We start from the raw sequence: 24391 nt of genomic DNA on the forward strand, positions 1-24391 counted from the left end.
CATCTAAGCCAACATAACGAATAATTACTGAAAATAAAGTATACAACATGCTATTTTATTCAAAAATTATAAATTCTTACTCAATTGCACAATAACCAGTATAAAACTATTCAAACAATCATTCACATACTTTAAAATGTCACAAAAATACTGTAAAATTGTTATAATTACATCATTTTTCCTTTGCGACATTACTCTTCCCACTCTTAAAAGGAACTTCGTCCCCGAAGTTCACCATCAAACAACTTTCTTACCCCGCAACAAACACGTAAATATCATATTGACATTACTCACAACCATAACGCGATCTTGCCTCATACTTTTGACATTACACAAATTAACTCGAATAAATTTAAAAGCACTGAAATCGTGTCTCACACCACAAGATATACCATTACCAACTAACACACGAGTCATCTATTAGTTGTTATATGCTCACACCAGTTATGCAACAACATTATAATCATTGTACACTATTTCTCTAAGGTAGCTTGATATAGAATACAAAATTATATGAATATCACCGAAAATTGTACAAATTAACCAATATACACATTTGACTCATGACCGCCACGACACCTTCTTGATATTACGTAAACATGACTCACATGGTAGATAGACATGTAACCATTACCAACTTGAACAACATCACCGATCATGTCCCCCCGACTATCAGACATGGCAAGAATTATTCACATGATATATATATATATATATATATATATATATATATATATATATATATATATATATATATATATATATATATATATATATATATATATATATATATATATATATATATAACCATACCATCATGCAACAAGAGTTACAACCGTCAAACCTTACGTTAGCTGAAGCTATTAGATTTAACATTCTTAATTTATGGACATAACATCAAGAATTGTATAAATCGTACCACCTCATGCATTAATTACAACCACCGGTGACACTAAACAATGACATAAGATACCCGCACCATGAAATAACATACAATAGCCACTAACATGTTGCTTCAATTAAATTTTTAAAACGGAAATAAGCTGTAACAGTGCTACTCGATCGAGTTGGTAAAGCACTCGATCGAGCTCATCAGCTACTCGATTGAGTAGTTGAGATCAGAACGCCCCTCAAGTGTCACACCTGCAGTTACTCGATTGAGTTAGGGGCACTCAATCCAGTAGCCACAGGTCGAAAAGCCTTCAAAAAAACCATGCTAAAACCAAAAAACTATATAAACATGAAACGGAACACCTTCCTGACTCTAATATCCTGCATATACTGTCTAAAGTACTCAAAATACGGCCTTATGGCCAACCATACATACCAAAGTCTGATAAAGTACTGCCAACAAAACAAATACTATCTACTACAAATCCATGAAACGATAGAAAAGAAAAGGAGTATTATCACTCCACATCCTGCTCATCCATGACTTCATCACCACCGCCACCAGATGTGCCGGCTCCTGCTGCATCATGCCCTGCGACACCACCAGCATTTGTTCCCATACGCCAAGGGGCCAAGCAATCGTAGGGATATGACTGAGGCTCTCCCCAAGTAGACCTCTCCACACCAAAAGAGTGGAAAACTCCAATGTCGTCCCCAACGCCTCTCCACCACACCGGCTGAGCTCCCTCGGTCCTGATGCCCTGCACAAACGCCATCTCATGGAGGTTCCGGAGTATCAAGGTAGAAGACACCCTCTCCGTGAGCTCGCTCACTCTCATCTCCGCGCTGTAGAAAGGAGGATAACCGGGGTACTAGTCTTGTGGAGGTACTGGCTGCTCCGGCGGAGTCTCAGCCACCCTCTCCCTCACTCGACGTGGTCCTCTCCCCACTCTAGGTTAGGCATCCTGGAGTCTCACCTGGTCCTCCTTCCTCGGCTCGAGCATCACCACCAGGATATCTGGGTCAATGAGGTACACCTGCCTTTCAGGAACCTCCTACTTCTCCTCGTTAGAATCGGCAGCTACCACTGCCGCCGGTAAAGGCTCAGTCGCTAGAAGGTGCTCAGGAGCAGGTATACGCATCCAACTCACACCCCACACTCTCCATGCCAACCCACCACCCTCCAATGTTCTCAACCCTTTCTGGTCGAGGAAGTACTTTCGGTCCAAGGTAGGCGCCATAGGGGTCAACGGGGTATAGGCCGAGGAGGCCTCAAAGGTGGTCAGCCTCTCTGCCAACCGAGTGGCAATGGCATCGCAACTCAGAAAATGGGCGTTGGACGAGGCCATCAAGGCTAAACTGGCACACACTATGTCAGGGGCACTAAAGGTCACTCTCTGAGATCACGTGGGGTTAAGGTACGCCACCAGTAACATCAACTCGTGTGAGTTAAGCTTACTCACATCCTTCCTCTCATAAAGCAAACAGGTCAAGGCACAGAGGAAGATCTTCATGGTGACATATTGGCCATCGTTAATCAACATGTTACTCGAAGTGGGAGCTGGTTTGTCGGTAAAGCAAGGCATAAGACTACTAACCCCACACTCAGACGGGATGTTCCTGAGAGCTCCCTTGGCGGGTTTAGCAAGGCCAAGGTGATGGCAAACATATCCATGGTAAGGAAGAAACTTGTGTTCATAAGGTGGAACTCAACGGTCTGCTCCACCGCATTGTACTTAAAGGAACTCATAAACTCAAGGGTCAAGAAAGCATAAGAATGTTTCCGGAGACGGTACAACCCAGTCATCCCCAAAGTCTCGAAGATATGCCTAACATCGGTCTCAATCCCCAAGTCAGTCAAAAGAGTTGTGTCGATACAATGGGTGGGTCTCATCTTTCGTCTCTGTAAAGCAAAAAACTTATCCCTTTGTGTAAAGTCCACAAAGACAAAAGACGGGTACTCGGGTACTGCTGGGACCGTACGTCCCCCACTCCCCTCTCCTACCTCGGGCTCAGAAGCCCTCTTCCTCTTGCTCTGACGGGTTCCCACAGTTGGTCTCGGCATCTGTTTTGTGACCAACCTTAGATTCACATATCATATATACTTGAAAACATGTAAAACATTCATGTATGATCATGGAAAAGAGTTACTACGTACACACTTTTACCAAACCATCCAGAAATTATAATTATAACTCTCAAATTTATCGCCAGACGATCTCACAGCTGTAAAAATTTATAGCAAAGATGGCATCAATTAACAATGTAACTACTAATTTTGAGAATTAAACCTTCAAATTAGCTTCACTAATAGACAAACATCTCAAGAATGTAAGATGAATTTATGTTTGGGCACTTTTAAGACGGAGTTTGAAGACAAAATTTTTGTGTAAAATTCATCAAAATCAACTCTAAACATGATATATACAACATACATTACCTAATTTTCCCCATTTTATGTACAAAAGACAACCAAAATCCAATTTAAAATCTCAAACCCTAGAAATTTCGAGTCCTATAATCTCCCTTTTCGATTCAATTTTTTCATAACTAACATCAATAATCAACAAATTGAAGCAAATAGATTATATTACAACAATTACAAGCAAGATTTGGCACATATAAATCGATTTTTCAGCAAATACCAACATCCTACATGCTTCTAATTAGTCAAAAACACAAAATAGGATAAACATTCATACCTTGATTGTTTGGCAAGCAAAAGAAAGAATTAAGCAAGGGAAAACACAAGATTCAAGCACAAAATCACAAGATTAAGAGTAACTTTGAGAGAGTTTTATAAATTAGGGTTTTGTTTGAATGAAGAATAAGAAAGAAAACGGATGTAAAAAGGGTATAAGAATCCCGATTCCACCCGGGTACTGTTCACTTACTCGATCGAGTAAGTAGGTTACTCGATCGAGTGGCCTCTACTCGATCGAGTTGGAGCTACTCTGTTGAGTTTTCGTTGGCAAAACCAACTCTTTCGATATAATAGCTTCCTAACTAGATCGAATGAGGGCTACTCGATAGAGTAGATACCCTTACTCGGTCGGGCAAGAATAAGAACAAGGTCAAAAGTTATGGATTTAAGTAACGGTTCCTGCAAAACAACATTGCGTGCCGATTCCAAAATAAATTCGGAAATCGTCACAGATTATTATATTCATTCACGACATATTACTACTACACAAGTGCAACGTATAGATCTAACAAAGATATCACTTCATTCAACACCTTTTACTTCCTTCTACGGCAAACATTACGCAACCAAATGCCTACACCATTAGCTTCCTCATGCATACATCCAACATATTCCTTTACCTCTAATCATGCATTTGCAATTTCAACAATACAACTTCTAATCATATCACTCTAAGAAAACATTTAACCATTCTTTATCTCCCACGCTTACTAATAATTTAGCTGTGTCACAACAAATTATCAACTAGATTACTCAACTCAACTATGCCATATCATGGAAGCATTCAACCATTCATCCAATACGCATACCAAATACTACTCTAGCAATCGTTACAACTAATTCAAAACTTACTAATTATCATCATTACCACATACAAGACTCACAACTTTTATACCGATGCAGAAAGAACGATTTAGAAAACATGACCATCACTATATCACACCACACTGTCACGTATTATAACCATTCCACCACTCCCACTAATTTCACACATATTTCCATTCAACCTCAGACTTTCACTACTTCTCATCACAATCACACATTCTAGCATCAACAGAGACTTCATCACAAACATTTCTAACCTAACCATTGTACATACTAGGCACACAATTTCCCCACTCAACACTCCCATACCCGGTGAATGCCTTAAGCATAATGGGGCCATGATTTTTAAATGAGGGCATCTTCTCACCCAAAATCTATCATCAGTTGGGGCTCCCAATACACATACACCAGGTTCATTTTATTAGACTCGCTACGTTCATTAGATTCATTTGTTACAGGTCCTGAAATCGTCGCTCTAATACCACTTTGTGACACCCCCATATACTCAAGAGCCTTAACAAGACCTTCCCTAGCATATAAGGGCGTCACCATCTCGGTTGCCCAAGAACAGTAATAATAAAATGTCGATAAAAGAACAATTAAGTTACATTATGGTGATTAACAAAACTAAAGGTACATGTATATAAAGGTACAACTCAAACTACTAACAACTATGTGGTCGACTTCTATTGTAACTCGTGAAAGACTCATCCCACCAAGCACCCATCTAACGTCCAGATCACAACCTGATAAGACTGACTGCTCACCATATGGGATCACCGCAGACACAACAGAAACAAACAACAAGACAAAACCACACAAGGTCAGTACAGTTAGAAACACACCAACAACCACAGATACAACACAGGCACTACAAAACATATACACATCACATCTCTTTCAACCAATCACCGTCACCGACTGTCTACTGGACCAGCCCTGCCAGTGGGGGACCGCAGCCGTACCCACCAAATCCCCGCTCATCATACCGAGCGATAAACCCATATCCATTAATGTGCACATCCCCTCCCACGGCGGGTTCCACGGAGGGTGAACAACGGGCGTGAAGCCAATCCCGCAAGTGACTCCACTCAGTCGAGGACGCACCTCGAGAACCATAGACAAACAACCACAATCAGCTGCACCACAACAATGATAAATAAAACAACACAACAACAACCAGATATCACAATCGATCAACCACACCGACACTACAACAATCAAACCACATCAAAAGACGCTCTAGACAACCAATAGTATTGAGTAGGCGAACCTACCTTTAGCGCACCGCAACGATCCCGCTTCCGATCACGAGACACCAATGAACCAAGCAACACACCTATACAAACAGTACAACCATCTATCACTATCGCTACCACCCTAATAGAAAACAACGATGACGATGATGATGATGACGATAACATACCTAAGCATAGCAATCCGGCGTCAAGACCGCTACCCAACTCAAGCAACCCTTCCCCATGGCATAAGCATCCTCAAGAACCTCACAAGGAAGGAACTATGGTGAAGGGAAGAAGAAGAGACGGCATCTAGGTTGAGGGAAGAGAGGCGAAAATGATTTGCGGTTTCACCAAACACGATTTATAATTCCCCTCTATAAACTCGTTACTCGATCGAGTGACCCCTGCTCGATCGAGCTCCCAAGCTACTTGATCGAGTAGCCTCGACTAGATCGAGTACCACACACTCAAAGCTTATCACGTCACAAGCCATCCCTCTTGGGGTTTCCCCAAGGTCAAGATCGGTGTCTAAGGTCGGTCAATGTCGGTCAACGGGTCCCTAAAAGGACGGGTATTACACTTTAGGTCTATTTGTGGAATAATAACAGATGAAGATAACAATTTTCTTATGAGTAAGATTAATAAGGAAGAGGTTAAAGAAACTGTTTTCAATTTAGTGGCTATCCTCTTGAATTTTTTCGAAAATACTGGGATATAGCAGGAAATTCTGTTACCAAAGCAGTTTTAGCATTTTTCCATTCCAGTAAACTTCTGACTGAAGTCAATCATACTTTTATAGCATTAATCCCTAAAATTGATAATCCTCAATCAGCAAACAATTTTCGGCCAATAAGTCTTTGTTCAACAATTTATAAAATTATTTCGAAAATTTTAGCAACTCGTTTCCGAATTATATTACATAAGGTTATACATCCGTATAAAAGTGCTTTTACACCTAATCGCTTTATTCAAGCTAATATCCTTCTAGCGCATGAGATCTTTAACTCTTTTAAGCGTAAAAAAAGGTAAAGGAGGATGAATTTCTATTAAACTTGATATGGAGAAAGCATATGATCCACTTGAATGGAACTTTATTGAAGAGACTTTTACACAAATGGGTTTTAATCCTACTTAGATTTCTTGCATTATGGAATGTATTAAAATTGTTTCTTTCTAGATTCTTGTAAATGGAAGACCGGGGAACTTGTTCACACCTACTCAAGGTATTAGACAGGGAGACCCACTTTCACCATATATTTTTGTTATGTGTGATGAGGTTTTAGCAAGATCTTTACAAAAGAATACCGATCTTAGTTCTAGTGATATTTGTATTAGAATTGGGTCTGGATTGGAAAAAATTTCATTCCTAACTTTTGCGGATGACACTATCATTTTTGCAAAAGCCTCTAATCAGAGTTGTAGAACTATTAAATCTATTTTGGATAAATTTTGCACGATTTCTGGACAATTTGTAAATTTCTACAAATCAACTTTCCAGTTCACTAGAAATATTGACCGCTCACTTCGTGGTTCTTTTAGAGGTATTCTTGGTATGAACGAAGAAGCTCATTTGGGCAAGTACTTAGGTTGTCCTTTAATTGACGGCAGAGTGACTAAAAATATGTTTGAAAGTATTATTAATTCCTCTTGTGCTCAATTATCGAAATGGAAAGCGAATTCTTTATCGTAAGCAGGTAGACTGGTTCTTGTTAATGCTAACCTCGCCTCAAAGAGAACCTTTCAAATGCAAAGTTTTCTCCTTCCCTAAAGTATCCATAACAAATTAGACAAAATTAATAGAGATTTTTTTATGGAATAAGAATCCTTCACAGCGTTCTCCTAATTTAATTGGTTGACATAAAGTTTGTTTACCAAAGTCTGTTGGTGGATTAGGAATAAAATCTTCTGAAGTAGCTAATAAAGCCATCTTCTATGGAAAATTCTTATGGAAAAGGATAATATATGGGTCAAGGTAACTAAGAAATATTTGAGAAATTGTTCACTTTTTGAACATAAGCCTAATTCAGTTTGCTCATGGCAATGGCGTAAACTCATGAGTATTCAGGACATGTTTAGAACGGGGTTGATATGGCAGGTAAGAAATGGTAGCAATATAAAATTTTGGACTGACAATTGGGTTTTTTCTTATCCTCTTACTAGAAATATAGATGGTCATAATAACCTTGATTTAAATCTTTTGGTTAGAGATTTCATAACCCCTGATAAACAATGGGATGTTAGTAAGTTATCAAGATATAGTAAATAATGATATTGTTAACCAGATAGTTAATATTCCATTGTCGTACAATGATATTCCAGATACCCTTCGTCGGGGGTTGTATGTGGATGGAAATTTCTCGACCAAAACAGCGACATGGTTAACACAAGGCTTGTTCGATAGAAATATTGACAAATGTGAATTTTACTGGATTTGGAAACTAAATGTTCCTCCAAAATTGAAATTTTTTCTTTGGAAAACTTGTGTAGATGGTCTCCGTACAAAAAGTAGGCTTCGACGAAATCATATAACTATCCGACCTCAATGTGTTTTGTGCAATCATCCAATTGAAAATAGAGATCATTTTTTTTCAAGTGTTCCTTGATGGCATCAATCATCCAAGACATGAACATCAGTAGCTTTAACAATTTTTTGGCAATATACGATAATATTGCAAGTCAGAGCTTTATAGAGAAACTTAATCATCTTAAAATTTTAATTCCAAAAGCCGATTTCATTAAGATTGTATATATTTGGTGGAATGCATGGTTTCACATAAATGACATTATTTCTAATGATGTTCATGTTAATATCAGCAAACTTGTCCTTTTATGTAAGAATAGCATCAAGATTTGGAATGAGACTAGACATAAGATTTTTAACAATCCTTATAAAGACGTGTCAGTTAGAAATACTACTAGCAAGGAAGAAATTTGGTGGTAGAAACCTAAAAATGGGTTTCTAAAGCTAAATTTTGACGGATCAAAAATAGATGGTAAAAAAGCTGCTCTAGGATATTCTATAACAGATTATAATGGTAAAGTCATTTTGCTAGAAGCAAAAAAGTGCGGATCTAATAGTATTCTTGTTGCTGAAGCTCTCGCTTTAAAAGAAGGAATTTTAGCAGCTAAATACTTAAGAATCTCTATGTTAATTGTAGAAGGAGATAATTTATGTGCTATCAACTCAATCCGTAGTATTTGGCAAATTCTTTGGGAAATTTCTAGTATTATCAAGGATGTAAAATTAGATCTTCAGTTCTTTGATGATGTGATAATTAAACAATGCTTTCGTGAAGCCAACAAAGTTGCCGACTTTATGGCTTCTATTGGACATTCTTGTCCAACTCTTTCGAGGTGGTTTGAAAGCCGGTGGCTTCAACTTACCTCCATCATTCGAAAGGATGATATAGGTTGGTGCTACCTTAGAGGATCAATCTAGTTTTATTACCTAATAAAAAAAAAACTTTCGATGTGCAACAATTTTATTATTTATATATGTTCAATGTAGAACATATAAAATATTAAGAAGTATGTCATCTTTAATATATGCAAATAATATGAAATATATACTCTAATGATAGAATTTTTTTTACCGCGAATCTAATTATACTATTTTCATAATTTTTTTAACGATACTTTTTTCTTCAAATAAAATGTAAAAAGTTTTTAAATAAAAATTAGAAAAATCACTTGAATATAATTTAGGAAATATATATTATAATAATTAAAAGATTTTTTACTTTATTTTTTATTCAAAAAATATTATTTATGATACTTTCCTAAATTGATTTTTGATGATGTGGACAGCTTAGAATCGCTCGAAAAAAACATCTTTTATAAATATATATAGATTATATTTATTTTTTCAAATTACTACCTACAAAGCTACAAACTTTTCCTAAATTGTAACCTAATACCGGGATTTAGGGCTTAATTAACCATAATTAACCATTATTGGGGGACTTTCATTTATTTACCCCCTTTTTAATTGAATTCTAAATAATCTACTCATAATACCCTTACTAATCCTTTCTTTTTCATCCTTTTCATCCACCCACCACCACCATCAACATCCACCACCCTCAACGGCCATCACCATTATTAGTCACCAGTCACCACTTTCAACATCCACCATTATTTATCTCATTAAAGGTCACCACTCTTCCGATCTGATCCCACTACCTCACTTTCGCGATTGTCGCACAAAAACTCTTCACCATCGTAACCCTCACCACCACTATCATTATTGTTTACCTTCCACTACGAGACCTAGCTCTTTAGCTCGTTGCCGCACCAATATGAATCGTATTAATTCCATAGATCTAGGGTTTTCGATTGGTAGAGACTTGAGTTTAGTGGTGGTGGTGGTGGGGCTTGGGTGGCATTGTGAAGGTGGATACGGTTTAGGGTGTGGCTGGATTAAGTACGAGACAGTGTTGGGTTGCGCGTGTGGTTAGCTTGAGATAACGCTGTTGTGGTAGTGGTGATGGTGATGGTGGATTCTTATGGTGCTAGAAATTGTGAGGATGGGTTAAGGGAGTGTTTAAATAGGACCAAAATGGGTATAGCATATTATAAACCGAGTTTTTGATCATTTTACCTCAATTAAGATCTAATTTAGGTATAAGGTAGCAATTTGGAAGATTAGTAATTTTGTAGGTAGTAATTTGAACAAAAAAGTATAATATGTAGTATTTTGAAAAATCTTGACTATAATAGGTAGTATTTTGCTATTTTTCCCAAAATAAAAATTTTAGCCGATTACAATTACATTAGCCAATAGTTAGATTTTAGCGGTATAGGAATGTAAGTATTGCGCATTGGATCTTAAAATATTTATTATCAAGATAGTAAAGTATCTTACAAGATATTAGTATGTAAATCAGGAAAGTAATTTTTTATGAAATAATTTGATTCCTCCTAATTACATTGGTATAGATAGTTTCATAGTATGTTTTAAAGATTTTTGTAACAAAGATATGGTAACCATATAATTGAATTGAATTGTTATAAATGGAAGATCCTTCATAATAAACATTAAAACATGTAATAATATCTTCTTAGTTGTAATAGAGTATATCATATACGTAATGTATACAAGTTAAAGATCTCTTGTAATAATTTATAGGGTTAAAAGTCGTGTCTACACTAGAAATACCTTGGCTACGAAATATTCTTAATTCTTATACAATTTTTTTTTTTTTACAGCTGTAAAGAAAGTTTTTACATAAAGCACATAGGACTCGATAGGTCCGGTGCTAAAACTACATTATTGATACAAAAACATAAGCTTAAATTAGGGGTAGGGTTACGTAACACACGAGGTTTCTTCAAATAGTTGTTGGAGTAGCACATTAAGGATGTCGGTCCTTTCCTTTTCTTCAGTAATTGAGCTTTAGGAGAGTACCTGCAACAAGACACACTCATGTCACGAGAACGTGGAAATTTACCTGGGTATATATAAACATTGCGTCTTGGAGATTCTTCTCTCAGGCTTTGCATTTTTGTTGATTGTCTTCTAGCAAGAACCACTTTAGGAACCTTTAACTTCGATGATGTGAAGACGAAATATGGAGGTTGATGAGGATAAACACCATATGAGCTGCATAAATTCTGGTGATTGACAAGCTCACAGGATAAGCTTGAAGTAGCTTTCTCATCAGCCAGATCAAGACCAGTAGGCTTGTTAAAAACCAAAGAAGGTAACAACAACACATCACTTTTGGTCCCGTCTGCCATACTGGTCAGAGTACCCGCTCGCAAACCTTTTTTCCTTTTTCATATTTTTCTTTTCTTCTTATGGGAAGTGACTGGGACTATATCAGGCTGCTTGATACATGGTTTAAGAACTCGAATTTTTAGAGTTGACAAATGTGATTTCTGTAAAAAACTCACTTTCTTACCATCTAGGAGTTTTTTATAAGTACACGAATCAATCTTTTGCACGGAGTGTCCTCCTCCCTTTTTTCTAAACTGAAAAATTTTATTTTCCATACCATGGGAATCCCTGCTCAAATCTCTGTTAGGGCTATTTGCATCCAGAGAATTAACCATAGCACAACCATCAAAATTACAAGAGACCTCACTTGATGAAGATGAAACATCAATAATAGACGATTGTTGGTCTGAAATAAGCTTGTCAGTATCAAGCTCCATATCACATTTCTGAGTCACACCCGATTGGGTACAATTTTCTCCAGAGGAGTTGATGTTATTATCATGATAGCTAGTAAGATCAACTCTAGAGTTACTATCAGAACAATTACCGGACTCTCTCATAGCTTTCAAAGGGGACTCATCATCTTGAACCTGAACTTTACCCTTTCCAGTTGGATCTTGTAAGGGGTGGTCAGCAATGTTCCTCTTCCCATTCGAATTAAATGCAAGACAATTATTAACTACGCACAATTCCCTAAGAATGTCCTTATTTCTACGCTCAACCAATAAAGTCGCTCCCAAATCCGACTTGGCTTCTAAGACCTTATTCAACTTCATAAAAGCCAATCCTCTTCGGAAAAGAGCTTTAACATTATGGGGAAAAAAGGATAAGACTATAGAACAATGGTCCCTTGACGCCTTATATTCAAATAGCTTTAAAGAACAAGCGGCTAAATTTAAATTCAAAGAAACCGCAAGATCAGACAAAGAGTTAGTGTTATAGTTACCCTCCATGTCAACAACAAGACTGAGGAGCTTACAAGCTTCATCATAGCAAGACGCATCAGCTGCAAAAAAATTCTGTTTATAAAGATTATTACCCCTATCCTTCAAATCCTTTTTTTTTTAGAGATGGGAGGTCCCTTTATTTGCATGATACAATTCATTAAATTCCATCCCTCATACTCAAAAAAAACCTCATTTAAATGAGAACAAGCAAATGATTGGAGAAACTTCACACATAATCGATTGGAATCCATATCAGCAGCCAATTTAAACTTTTACCAACAACTAAGCTATCACCAGCTAAAAGAAACCCCAACCAGAACAAAGAAACGGTAATACGGTAATCAATTACCACCCCAGCCAAGAGACATAAAAAAGCAGTAGCTTAAAGTTTATTTGAACCAGACGAAACTATTAACAACCACAAATCACAAGGAAGGGAGAAAGAAATCACCGGTTGAGTTGCACGAGGCGCTGAAGAACAGCACTCCAAAGAAATCGCACCACTTGATGTTAAACGCGATCTTGATAAAAAAACCAATCGACCTTAAGAGCAATCAACAAACCGGATGACCAACAAATCCCTAACACTGCAGCTATAAGAAACTACGATGATCAATGAAGAAAATGTTCAGCTCGCCGGCGCCGGAATGGATGATAACGGTGAGAAAATGGTCGGCGAGCCGAGGAACATGCGATATGGTTAGGGTTTTAATTTGGGGGAAAACTCTTTCGTGGAGAGAGAAAGTTGATTAAAGGCAAGATTAATTCTAATTCTTATACAACTAAACATCGTCCTTTGTGTTTAGCAATACAAACAATTAAGAGAGCTGAGAGGTTTGTCTACTTGGAGCATCACAAGAACAATCAGTTTTGGAGAAGTTGGAGACTATGGTAAGGAACTTGTATTAGACGAACAAACGGTAAGGGATAACATATTTGCATGGCTTGACAACGTGAGTCGTAAAAAAGCCGATTCGCAAAGCGGGTTAACCATGACTGTACTTGATCGGGATAAACGTAAATGTTTCAGGGTTAAACTGAAGTGAAATCAGCGCGAGGATTTTGTTCTTACTGATGGTTGGTTAAGTAATTTTCTTAACCGTAGAAAACTTAAGCCAAACAATTGCGTTGGATTTCGCTGGGATTCTCAAGAAAACGTGCTTCTGTTTTATGTCCTCCGGTGATTATGATAATGCACAACATTAATTACCGATTCTCGGTTTTTCTAATACGTGCCCTATAGGCACACATTAATACTTAATTAGGCACACATTAAGTGTTATCCATAGTTAAGATTTTTTAGTTACCTTAATTATCTCTTATTTCTCTTTCCTAAATATTTTTTAATTATCGCACTAATATTTAGCATTTTGCTGAAACAATTATGAACATATTTCTTAAAAGATGGTAAATCCCCATACTTCACATTTTTCTGAAGCTCCATCACTCATATTATTTGCCTGACTGAAAGAGCAGGTTGTTTTTCATCTTCCTTAGATATGGAGCGATAAGAAGGAAGAAATCGCACTTGAATAGGTAACAAAAGTTGATGGTTATGATGTGAATTAAATTGGATAACATGTCACTCTTCGAGAAAAATAATGTCACATGACTTTTTAAGAGTTATTCGCATGAGAGTGTTATAATCGCACCTCGTTGATGGTCTGTTTCGCTGCTCCTTAGAAGGAGCCACCATTTTCACTCTCGGAAATCTTTCTCGATGGCAAAAAAAATCTCGTCTAACCATTTTTTCATTCTTAGTTTTAAACCGACCTCTGCAAATTGTAAACCCACTATCTCTAGCAAAATCCTCTATCTACTAAAAGAATAGGTGAACTCGCCATTTTTCCTCCAAACAGCATATTCTTAAATAAGGAATCAAATGACAATTTAAGAGCATACACAAAATAAGGAAACTACTTTATTTTATCAAATTATTATCTTTTCATCAAATTATATTATTTTCACTAAAGTTTAAACTATAATGTTTTATATAAAATATAAATAATTCTTTTATTATTGTTATTATTCGATAATGACTTGACCCAAACTATGTATAAAACAAAACTATAAATCCTTTTTATTACTTTTGTGACAAAAAAAAGTTGAGAGTTTTTATAAATTATAATCATTAACTTTGTGGTATAAATTTTTTTTCTCTAGAATACATTTTAACACATACAATGACAAGAAAAATGAATAACTAATGAGATAACACTATTACATAAATAATTTAATAAATGTGCAAGCTGTGTTGATGCTAAATTCACAAAGAAACCTAGTAAACCATTTACAACTAGGAATACGAGTCTTCTTAAGCTTATTCACACCGACCTAGCTGACTTCAAAAATGTTGCAAGTAGAGGGGGTAAAAATTAATATGTTACTTTTATAGACGACTGTTCAAGATACACCCGAGTATATTTGCTTAAGACAAAAGATGAAGCAGAACAATCGTTTATAAACTTTAAAAATGAAGTCAAAAATCAACTCGATAGGAAAATCAAAAGGGTAAGGTCTGACCGAGGAGGCGAGTATAAGTCTAGTTATTTAACCGATTTTTGTGCTACAAATGGTTTAATACATGAGACTAGTCCATCTTACTCACGGTCTAATGGTGTAGTTGAACGGAAAAATAGAACATTAAAAGAGATGATGAATGTTATGCTTTTAAGTTCTGGCCTATCTGACGACATGTGGGGGGATGCGGTACTTTCAGCTTGTCACATTCTTAACCGTGTACCTCATAAAAAAAATTGACAAGACACCCTACGAGATTTAGAAGGGCTATCCTCTTAATCTGAGCTTCCTTAGTGTATAGGGTTGTTTGGCAAAAGTGGGTTTACCTGACTTTAGGAGACCTAACGTTGGACCGAAAACCTATGACTGTGTTTTTATTGGTTATGCTCAAAATAGCTCTGCTTATTGATTCATGTCTTTGAGTGATAGTTCTATATCTGAAGCTAGAGATGCTGTATTTTTTGAGCATATTTTTCCATTACATAAGAATGTTGATTCATCTCCTAGTTTACATGTTACAGCTAATGATATCTCTTCACGTGCTAGTAGTAGCACTTCTATTGATCATATTGCTGAACCTAGAAGGACTAAGAGACGTAGATGTCCAAAGAACATTGCAGCTGATTTTGTTTCAACTTTGATGTCTGAACATGGATACACTGTTTGTGCTAGTGATGAGTTGGTTACAGCTTTTTTAGTAGAAGATGATCCAAAAACGTATAATGAGGCAATGAAATCTATTGATGCTAATTTTTGGAAAGATGCTATTAAAAGTGAACTTGATTCTGATATGTCTAATTAGACTTGGGAGTTGATTGATTTACCTAAAGGTAGTAAACCCATTACGAGTAAATGGATCTTTAAAAGAAAATAAGACCTGGCGGTACAATAGAAAGGTTCAAAGCTAGACTTGTGGTTAGAGATTTTACACAAAAGAAAGATATTGACTATTTTGATATTTTCTCCTGTGACTAAAATTTCGACTATAAGAACTCTTGTCACTTTAGCTGCCATTCATAACCATACTATACATCAAATGGATGTTAAAACTGCTTTCTTGAATGGTGAACTAAGGGAAGAGATCTATATGTCGCAACCTGAAAGGTTTGTGGTTAAGGGTCAAGAGAATAAAGTGTGTAAACTAAACAAGTCACTATATGGTTTGAAACAAGCACCTAAACAGTGGTATGAAAAATTTAACAACACTTTGGTAAGTAATGCTTATAAGGTTAACAATTCTGATTCATGTGTGTATTCCAAAGTGCTAGAATCTGATTGTATAATTATATGCCTTTATATTGATGACATGTTAATACTTGGTAATAATTAAAAACAAAGATTTTTTGTCATCACAATTTGAGATGAAGGACTTAGGAGAAGCTGATGTAATCCTAGGGGTTAAGGTTATTCGAAACTCCAATGGAATTTCTTTAAGTCAATCTCTTTATGTGGAAAAAATGTTGAAAAAGTTTAACTGCTTTGATGAAGGGCCTGCTAGAACACCCTACGACGCTAGTATACCTTTATGTAAAAACTTGGGTTAGAGTGTTTCCCATGAAGAGTATGCTAAAATCGTAGGTAGTGTGATGTTTCTTATGAACTGTACTCGACTAGATATTGCGTATGCAGTTAGTAGACAGAGTCGTTATACTCATAACCCTAGTAGTGAATATTGGAATGCTCTTCGTCGTTTACTAAAATACCTAAAAGAAACATCTGATTTATGTTTGCATTATACTAAATTTCATGCTGTGTTAGAAGGATATTGTGATGCAAATTGGGTTTCAGGTAACGATGAGATCTGTTCTACTAGCGGTTATGTCTTCACCATGGGTGGATGTGCTATATCGTGGAAGTCTACCAAATAGACTTGTATTGCACGCTCTACCATGGAGTCGGAGTTCATAGCTATAGAGTTGGCATGACAAGAGGCTGATTGGTTGAAAAACCTAATAACAGATGTACCAGTATGGGGAGGACGGAAAACGCCAGTCTCCTTATATTGTGACTCACAAGCAGCTATTAGTGTTGCCAAGAATGTGTCTATAATGCGAAAAAATTATACATTCGAATCAGGCACGCTGCAGTTAGACAACTTCTTGATAATGGAGTGACGCTTTGGACTATGTGAAGTCCGAAATCAATCTAGCAAATCCCCTTACTAAGAGGTTGACTAGGAGACTAGTCGTTGAAACGTCGAGGGGAATGGGGCTTAAGTCCTTAAGTCAAGAGTGACCAGGTCTAAAGTCTCTATTCCTATGGTGTTGTGTGATTCATAACCTTAAACAGTGGTGCTTTTAAGATGCACTTGATGAATTATGCACCAGGTTGGAGTTATGTCCTTAATGACTCGTGTGAGGAGTGTTATTGAGAAGAACTAGAGCCACCTACGTAGGTGTAATAATCATAAGACTATGAGAAGTCTTATGAACACATCTATTAGTACCAAGGTAAACGCCTGGTTCTAAAAGAGCGCGTTGCACATTGAAATCGCGGAACGATCACAATTTTGACGGTATGATATAAGTTGTAGGGGTATCGACCAAAGCTCAGCTAGGAATTCAAATCGCAAGATATTCTCTCGCTGTAAGTAAGTTGTTTCCTCATCTCACTAATGTGTCAATTCACATCGAAAGATATTGATACCTAAGTATCAAATCCTTCCTTTACCCAGAATTTTTCCTTTCTCTGTCTCTGGCGCCCCTAGTGGGGGATTGTTTGAAATAGGGGCTCCTTGAGCCAAGTTGGTTTTTTCTAATTGTCCCACATTGGTAGAGTAGTGTTGGTTTTTGGGGTTTTTATATCTAACTCTTCGTTACCCTATCACTAGTGGGTAAATGGAGCCTTTTGTAGAGGCTTTGCGAGGTGGTTAATTCAGTTCGCACACGCGCGCGCGCCGTGCTTGTGCCCGAGCCCGGATCCGGATTCGGAATTTGGCAATCGCCTGCGGCGGACTGTGCCTATCTTTTTGGGCCAGCGGTTTTGTCATTAATGTTGCTTTTTGTTTTGGACTTGGTCAGTTAAAGTTGTTAGTGGGTTGAGAGCTTTGCTCCTCCATTTTCTCGGTTTGACTGCTGAGTATAAGGAGCAGTTTTGGCTTCATTAACTCTTCCAGTTTCTGTATAAATAAGAGCGTCTGCTCATCATCTCTCAGAACAACTGTAACACCCGACTTATCCAAGAGCCCTAAGCTAGGCCTCTAAGATAGGAGACGCTGTTACCATCTCAGTTACCTGAGGTAGATAGTATAAGAAACAACGTTACAAGGTACTTTAAATATAAATTTAGCGAATGGTAAAAAAAAATACTTGTCTGCATTGGACTTACAATTTCAACGACTAAATGCCACCAATAACTGAAGTACTAAATAAAATTAATTACAACTGACAAATTTAAACGATAACTAATAAATAAAGTCCAACTACTAATCATAAATAAAAGTGATGACTCGAGTCCCAGCTCACACGTCCCAGCCAAGCAACAACCATCAGCTATACCTCCTGCTTATAAATCTATTCCCATGACGGAAATAGACAATTTAAAGACAACAATGAACACACAAGTAAACAATCTAAGAACCATAATATAAAATAAACAATGAAATGAATACGAAGTCACAATCTCACGGTCTCAATAATATGTCACAAGTAGTCTGTTGCTGAGGCTCTCAGCCCAAGCTCAACCACACCATATAGACTAGTCACGCCAGGTCCAGGGCTAACTCCTTACACAATGCCCTACCTGTCCTATCCAAACCAAGGTCCATGACTCTTTAACATCCTCGTGCCTGGCCTATCCAAAACACAATCCACCTCGTTCCAATGCCAACACAATAATATGTATCCACAATGCCAATAGAATAATATAAAAACAAGTATATGCTACCTCAATGCCAAGTTCCTTTAACTCGATATAATATGCCAACTAAGTAATGAAATAAGGTAAAATGTCCAATGAAAGTATAAACATGGCAATAGCAACTTAAACAATAACAAGCAGCCACCAATATGAAACCAAAAGCACATGGCTATCTTGCTAATTCTGATGCACCAATTACACAGCCAACAATACTACTCACTGCTCAGCAACCAAGACCAACTAATGACTATAATGCAAAGCAAATAAGCACATAAAGAACCCTGCAATTAAACGTTGAGTAGCTAGCCTACCTTTAGCAAATATCCAACCTCGGTAAATAGTACTAAAAAGCTTGCTCGACAAAGCCGTCACCTAAACAAAGCGAATAACATACAATTACTAACTAGCTAAATAAATTACAATACATAATTAACTAAGTAAATACATCAGAAACTTATATACAAACACCCAAGGTTACAAGGTCAGCCTAGGCAGCCACAAAATAGCCATAAAATGGTCACAAAACAGTCCCTTTTTCGTCCAACACAGTATCTAAAAGGTCCTTATAAGGCCGCCAAAACTGCCCCATAACAACATATACACGATCCCATAATAACCCACACTAAGTCACATCCACTACCACCATACACAACACCATACTGTCCCAAAACAGCAGCGATAACATCCACAAAATAGTCATAAACGGTTTCCATATCACCCCCACGCCCATGTATAAGACGGTCTCAAAGTAGTTATAAGACGGTATAATATGGCATAAGATGGTATAATTATCCAAAACAATTCATCCTAATACAATCTAAACTAACCAAACCCCAAACCATGGTCTATTTAAACAATTAAAATCCTTCTCAACAATCATAATGAAAAACCCGCAATTCGATTCCTAGGGTTACAAAATTCGAACTATACACTAAAATAATAGGCTAATAACTGAATTACAGATGATATGATAGTCTAATTATGAAAATAAGATGAAAATTAGCTAAGAATCGTCTCAAAATCGGATCAAAATCCCACTTTTCCTTTTTTCTTCTTCTTCCTTTGTTCTCTTGTCTCCCTTCTCAATCTCTTTTTTTTTTGTTTCTTTTATTTTATTTTATTTTATTTTATTTTATTGTTTTGTTTGATTGTTTTGTTTTATAAGTATATATGGTATTGGGCTCTTAAAACTCTCGGCCCAACTGAGATCTAAGTTCTTTTCCTTTTTATTTGAAACCGTCTCACTTATTAATCCTGACTCATAAAAATTATTAAAATGAGATATAAAATGGTAATTAAACTTTATAAAAATTACGGGTATTACAGTCTTCCCCCCTAAAATGAACTTCGTCCCGAAGTTTACCCAAAGCTATCACAACACAAACCCACTAAAAATATATAAATTATTGAATTAAACGGTGTTTTACATTCCACCCTCCTAAAAAGAAGGTTACGTCCCCGTAACCATATACATACCTAATGGAAAAGATGAGGATATCTCTCGCGCATGGAGGCTTCTGTCTCCCAAGTAGCTTCCTCCACCTCATGATTAGACCATAGCACCTTCACTAAAGACATTTCACCATTCCTAGTCTTGCGAACTTTGGTGTCCAATATCTCCTTAGGAAATTCTTCATAAGTAAGTTGATGTCCAACTCAATATTCTCAATTTCTAGTACATGTGACGGGTCACTTATATATTTTCTTAGCTGTGACATGTGAAACACATTATGGACTCTTGCTAAAGCGGGAGGTAGTGCAAGTCGGTATGCTACCTCCCCAACTCTACCCAAAATCTCATATGGTCCCACATATTTCTGACTCAACTTTCCACGTTTCCCAAATCTCAGGACTCCCTTCATTGGTGACACTTTAAGCAACACCTTATCACCAACATTGAACTCAATCTCGGATCTCCTCAAATCTGCATAACTTTTCTGACGATTTTGTGCAGCTTTCATCTTCTTCCTAATTACTTGAACTTGCTTAATCATCTCTTGGACCATTTCAGGTCCTACCACCATCCTTTCAGCACTATCATCCCAGCAAATTGGACTTCTACACCTCCTACCGTACAAGGCCTCAAAAGGAAACATGCCGATACTGGTATGGTAGCTATTATTATAAGAGAATTCAATCAAATCCAGCTTCTCCTCCCAAGACCCTCCAAACTCCAAAATACATGCCCTAAGCATGTCTTCTAGTGTCTGGATGGTTCTCTCTGTCTGACCGTCCGTCGCAGGATAAAATATTGTACTCATCTTCAATTGTGTTCCCAAAGAATCTTGCAGCTCCTTCCAAAATTTAGATATAAACTTTGAATCTCTATCTGACCCGATATCCTTAGGAATCTCATGCAATTTTACCACATTCCTCCTATATGCCTTAGCCAACTCAACCTTACTCCAAGTATCTTTCATAGGAATAAAGTGAGAAGACTTAGTTAATCGGTCCACTATTACCCATATCATATTATTCCCCTTTTGACTCCTAGGTAATCCCACAATAAATCCAAAGATATACACTCCCATTTCCACTCAGGAACCTCCAAGGGCTCCACTTTCCCTTGAGGCCTCTTATGCTCTGTGATGTGAACATTATTTACGCAAATATAGTCTCCTAATTGAACCTATTTTGCATAATTTTATAACATTTCATGACCATTTTATCCGTCAAATGCTTTCTATTTTGCTTTCCTAGTGCATTTTAAATGTTTTATAGGAAAGGAGATAATAAGGCGGAAATTATCGTCTTTCGTGCATATTTGGAAACTTGTTGATGATATTTGATGGACTAAGTATGAAGAGGAGGCAAGAATGATGACCAAGGAAGTAGAAATAAAGAGTATATAGAGGCATCTTAGGCTAAAAAGCAAGGATGACGAGAAGGAAGACATTGCAAGAAGAAATTGCTCGAAAACCAAACCAATAGTTGCTCCTTTGTCTCTAAAGGTATGCTAGATGAAACGGCGTCGAAAAATCAAGTGGTCTAGGCTTTTGAATCACTCCAATAGGAGTCCAGATGAGAAAATGACGTTCGTTTTACAATCCGAGCTCAAGTGAAGCAGGATACAACTCAACCCGCTCGGGATAAATTCAACCCGCTCGGGTTGAGGCCCAGGATACTCATATTTCGCTCGGAAAGAGCATATTGTTGGACATGAAGCTTTTTCTTGCTACGTGAACCATGATCCGAGCATATTTCTTGAAAGACTAGCAAAAAGGAGACTCGCATATTTTTTCGAGAGGAGCATTTCCCTACTCAAACTTAGCAATGCTATTTACTAAAATACCCTTGCTTAACCTAATGATGCTCTATTATATATACCCCATTTGTAATAATCAAACCACGAAGTTTTCGTTAGATTAATTCAATCCTTCTTTAGATTAGGTTAAGTTTTCATTAAGAGTAGATTAGAATAGATTACTCTTTAATCTTTCCACAAATCACACATTAATCTTTCCTTTAATTATTTTTCAAGTTTATTATGGAGTAATTCAAGTTTATTATTGGGTAATTAGAAGATCATTTGGGTTTATTGGGAGATTGACAACCTTCCATCAATCATCAAGTACTTCTATTATTCTTTGCATTATCATTTTGGAATCTCCATAGGTATAATTCTCTTAATCCTTGTTTTAATTATTATTAATCTTTCTTACTTGTTCATCATGTTTTGCCTTGTTAATATGATTGACAACCTTGTTAGCATGCTAAACTTGATAATGAGTGAGTAGTCTCTTAGCTAGGATTAATGGGTAATTAGGGAAACCAACATGGGGATTGATTCATGCTTAATCTAATATGTTCACATAGTTTATTTGCTTGCTTGTTGTGATGTCAACCTATGCACATGTTATGTTTGATGAAATGCTAAGCCTATGAATCCTTGCATTTACAACCATCTCTTATCTATTCAACTTGACTTGTAAGATATAAACCAACTCGAGTCTTGTTAGACCATGCATTGAAGTGATTAGGAGGAAAGTAAGTCGACTTGTAGATATTGTACAATCTAATTGATTCGGCTCCGAGACCCAACTCTTCCTAAGAACCGTAAGACATAAACCAACTCGGTTCCTTTACAACAATAATTGCTTGCTTATAATTGAGAACATATTTGTATTATCAACTCTCATGATTTCCTTATGAACCCATGATATCCTAGCATTTTTAGTCATTTGTTTACATCTTCCCTTTTGTTGCTTGTTTATTGCTTTTATTAGATTAGAATCATCAACTCATTATAATTGTGACAACCCCAAGCACAACCATAATTAGATTGAATGATTTGAGTAACCACCGTCCCATGGATCGACCTCGACTTACCGCTAACTAGTTGTTTGTTGAGTATTATAAATGTGTTTGATTGGGAGACCCGACGACATCACCCATCACTCTGCTTTAACCCACTGACAAGTCAAACACTTAGCTACAAATTCAGCCACTTCCCTTTTCATTCCAGGCCACCAAAAGGTTTTTTTTCAAGTCTTTATACAATTTATCTCCTCTAGGGTGAATTGAATATGGAGTATTATGAGCCTCAGACAAGATACTCCTCTTCAATTCTTCATCATCAGGAACACACCAACGACCCTCAAATCGGAGGCTACCATCAACATCTAACCCAAACCATGTAGTCTCCCCACTGGCTGCAAGCGCCCGCCATTTCGCCATCCTATAATCATATTTCTATTTCTCCCCGATCTCGGAATAAAACTCAGGCTCTATAGTCAAATCACAAATACTCTCTCCTTTTCTTATCACATGAACTCCCATCTTTTCAATTTCATCTCTCAAGCTCACGCATGACAAAGTACTGCATAAATGATGAATATATTTCCTACTCAGTGCATCTGCCGCTACATTTGCCTTCCCCTCATGATACACAATTTCCATATCATAATCACTAATCAGCTCTATCCACCTTCCCTGCCTCATATTCAACTCTCTCTGGGTGTAAATATACTTCAAATTTTTATGGTCTGAAAACACCTTGAATGTCGCGCCATACAGGTAGTATCTCCATAACTTCAGTGCAAATACTACAGCTCCCAATTCAAGATCATGGGTAGGTTAATTCTCTTCATATAGTTTCAATTGACGCGAAACATAGGCTATCACTTTTCCACCTTGCATCAAGACACACCCCAGCCCATTCTTTGAGGCATCAGTATACACCTCAAAATTTTCACTCCCCTTTGGTAAGGCTAAGATAGGAGTTGTGGTCAAGTGCTCCTTAAGAGTTTGGAATGCTGTCTCACAACTCTCATCCCACCTAAACCGATTCTCCTTCCTCATCAAAGTTGTTAAGGCCTTAGTTATTTTCGAGAAATCCTTCACAAATCTCCTATAATACCCAGCTAACCCCAAGAAACTTCTAATATCAGCCACATTCTTTGGTACTACCCAATTAGACACTGCCTCAATCTTACTTGGCTCTACCGACATTCCCTCTTTCGAAATCACATGGCCAAGAAATACTACTTTCTCTAGCCAAAACTCACACTTACTCAATTTTGTATACATGTTATTATCCCTCAAGGTCTGTAAAACTAGACTCAAGTGTTGTTCATGCTCTTCTTTAGTTTTTGAATAAACTAGAATGTCATCAATGAAAACAACAACAAACTGATCTAGGTAAGCACTAAACACCCGGTTCATTAAATCCATAAATACAGCAGGT

Source organism: Silene latifolia, chromosome 10, assembly GCF_048544455.1.
Source record: "Silene latifolia isolate original U9 population chromosome 10, ASM4854445v1, whole genome shotgun sequence".
NCBI classification, from domain to species: domain Eukaryota; kingdom Viridiplantae; phylum Streptophyta; class Magnoliopsida; order Caryophyllales; family Caryophyllaceae; genus Silene; species Silene latifolia.